General features: G+C 44.1%; 1 protein-coding gene across 1 annotated transcript in view; it reads left to right on the forward strand.

Moving 5' to 3' along the window:
* Positions 1-2,435: 2,435 nt before the first annotated feature.
* Positions 2,436-3,204, forward strand: part of SPMAP2 (sperm microtubule associated protein 2) — a 30,785-nt gene continuing 30,016 nt past the window's right edge. Inside the window, exon 1 of the mRNA XM_069102972.1 lies at positions 2,436-2,798. The gene's annotated coding sequence lies outside the window, so the exon portion shown is untranslated. The remainder of the gene's footprint in view (positions 2,799-3,204) is intronic.

The following is a 3,204-nucleotide window of genomic DNA, read 5'->3' on the forward strand; positions in this document are numbered from 1 at the left end:
TTTAACATTTTTATCAATGATTTGGATAAAGGCCCAGATGATATGCTCATTAGATTTGTAGAGGACCTCAGTGCTTAGCCCAATGCCTGGAATATAGTAGGCACTTAAGCAATGTTTATGGACTGATTGGCTGGCTGACCAAGCTAGTCAGGAGAGCTAACACACCTCGGGATAGAATTTTTAAAATTCTTGGACTGTGCATGCCCTTTGATCCAGCAAAACCACTGCTAGGTCTGTATCCCAAAGAGATTTTTTAAAAAGGGGAAAGGACTTACTTGTACAAAAATATTTATAGCAGCTCTTTTTGTGGTGGCAAAGAATTGGAAATCGAAGGGATTTCCATTACCTGGGGAATGGTTCAACAAATTGTGACATATGATTGTGATGGAATACTATTATGCTATAGGAAATGGTAAGCAGGATGATTTCAGAAAAACCTGGAAGGACTTGCATGAACTGATACAAAGTGAAGTGAGTAGAACTGGGAGAATTCTATGACAGCAATATTATTCAGTGGAGAACTGGGAATGATTTAGCTATTCTAAGCAACATAATGATCCAGGACAGTCCCAAAGTACTCATGATAAAAAATGCTATTTGCCTCCAGAGAAAGAACTGATGTCTGAATACAAACTGCAGCATATTTTTTTCTTTCCTTCTGTCTTTCTTTCTCTTCCTTCTTTCCTTCCCTTCCTCCCTCCTCCCCTCCTTCCTTCCTGTCTTCTTGCACAAGATGACTAATTTGGAAATGTTTCACATAACTGCATAAGTATAACTTATATCAGATTGCTTACTATCTCAGGGTAGGGTGAGGGAAGGGAGGGAGAGACAGAATTTAGAACTCAAAACTTTAAAAAATTGTTATAAATTGTTCTTACATGTAATTGGGGGGAAAATAAAATACTATTTGAAAAAATAAACTAAGGGGCGGCTAGGTGGCATAGTAAATAGAGCCCTGGCCTTGGAGTCAGGAGGACCTGAGTACAAATCCAACCTCAGACACTTAACACTTACTAGCCATGTGACCTTGAGCAAGTCACTTAGCCCCAATTGCCCCCCTCCAAAAAGCAAAACAAAACAAAACAAATTCAGTAAGGTTCAAATGTCAAGTTTTATACACCAGCTCAAGAAATCAATGTCACAAGTGGGCAAGCATGCTTAACTAACAGTTTGTTTGAAAAAGATCTGGGATTTTTAGAGCACTCCAAGCTCACCATATGATCGCCAAAAGAGCTAATGGGAGTGCAGAGTAAGAGGATCACCTCTAGGAATGAGGGGGTTATAGTCCCTCTCTACTCTGGAATATTAGGCTCAATACTTGACCCCACAGCTGAGGAAAGGTATTGGTAATTTGGCAAGCATAGAGAGGACAACCAGTAAAGTGAAAGACCTTGAGTACGTGCCATATGACCATTGATAGAAAGAACAAGGGACATTTAGTCTACAGAAGAGAGGACTCATGGAGGACCAGATAGCTGCATTCAATTATGTAAAGGATTCTCATGTGGAAAAGGGTTTAGATTTATTCTGTTTGACCCCAGAGGGTAGAACCCAGAAGCACTGGGGGAAGCAGCAAGAAGCCAGTTCAAGTTTGACATCAAGAAGAACTTCCAAACAACCAGATGTGTCCAAAAGCAGAGGGGCTTGTCTCAGGAGGCATGGGCTCCCCTCTTTGGAGGTTTTCAATCAGACTGGATGGCTACTTATCACTTATGACACAGTAGAGCTTTCCTTCACATAGTGGTTAGACTAGGGGGCCCCTAAGGTCCCTTCCAGCTTTCAAATTCTTTGATTCTGTGATAAGAAGAAACTTTCTAATAATCAGGGCTATCCAAACAAGCTGCTTTGGAGGTAATTATGATAATAATAAATAGTCTGTAAGACACTTTACATTTAGCATCTCGTGCAGTCCTTACCACAATCCCATGAACTAGTTAACATAAATGTTAATACCTCCATTTTATAGATGAGGAAATGGAGTCTCAGAGGGTTTAAAAGGTCCCCGGGCACAAACTAGCAAGGTGGGATACTAAACCACTCAAAGTCCATCTATTTCATCTATGTAACTGCACCTCTCTAATGGATTTCCCCTTTGCTGGAGGTTTTCAAACAGAGAGCAGATCACCACTCGTGGGTGGGGTTCAATAAAGAGAACTCTTGCTCAGATACTGGCTAGATGAAATGTATAAGGTTCCTTCCAGTTCTGAGATTCTGCAGTCCTTAGAAGGGTAGGAAGTTAGGGAGGCCCCTGGCAGATAAAGCAAGCCAGGAGTGACCTGAAGTTCCCTAGTCTTCCCCTCTTTCCTTTATTCCTTCCTCCTCTCCTCAGCCTCCCTCCTTCCCTTGAGACTTTGAACTTGGAGGAGAAGCCAGACTTGTCTCCATGGATACCAGCTGAGCAAAGTTTCTCTGCCTCCAAGACTGAGAGAGGAGGGGCTAAGTCCAAGGGTGGAAGCAAAAGGAGGGGTGCTAGCCCCTCTTCCTAGATCCGTGCCCCCCTCTCCTGAAAGGGCACTGATCCCTGCCTGGTCTCCAGATTCAGGGGATGCTGAGAGGGAGCTTGCTTGCAAGGAGCGGAGTCAGAGCAGGAGCAAAGAGATTGGGTGTTTAAGCCCAGCACTTTAACCCAATGTGCTCTGTAACCTTGGGCAAATCTCTTCCCCTACCTAGGCCTCAGTATCCTCTGCTGTAAAATGAGGGGGTTGAATTAGGTGATTCCCAAGGTCCCTTCCAGCTCTGACATTTGAGGACTCGGTGACTGAGGCAGAATACTCCACACCTATCTCCATTCTCCCTTGGTGAGTCCTCAACTCCAAGAATCTGGGCGGGGGGCCTTTAGCTGGGTGACCTAAATAGCCATTCAATAAACACTTAGGAAACACCAGCTGTGTGTTTGGCCCTGGACTGGGCCGTCCTGAAAGGGAAATAGGAATGTATAAGATCTGTGGAGTATGTAGTCTAGGTTGGAAGGCTAAATTTGACCCCAAATACACAAAACTGCAAAAATGGACAGCATGCCCCAGGAGAGGGACAGGAAAAAGGCTGGGGCAGCATAAAGGAGAGAGGAAGAGAGACAGAGGGAGAGAGAGACACAGAGAGAGGGAGAAAGAGAGAGAGGGAGAGGGAGAGAAAGGGAGAGAGAGAGCAAGAGAGACACAGACACAGAGAGAGAGAGAGAGAGAGAGAGAGAGAGAGAGAGAGAGA

This window comes from Petaurus breviceps, unplaced genomic scaffold (genome assembly GCF_028583685.1).
Source record: "Petaurus breviceps papuanus isolate PSGF00001 unplaced genomic scaffold, PetGlider_PUasm1.0 103, whole genome shotgun sequence".
Taxonomy (NCBI): Eukaryota; Metazoa; Chordata; class Mammalia; order Diprotodontia; family Petauridae; genus Petaurus; species Petaurus breviceps.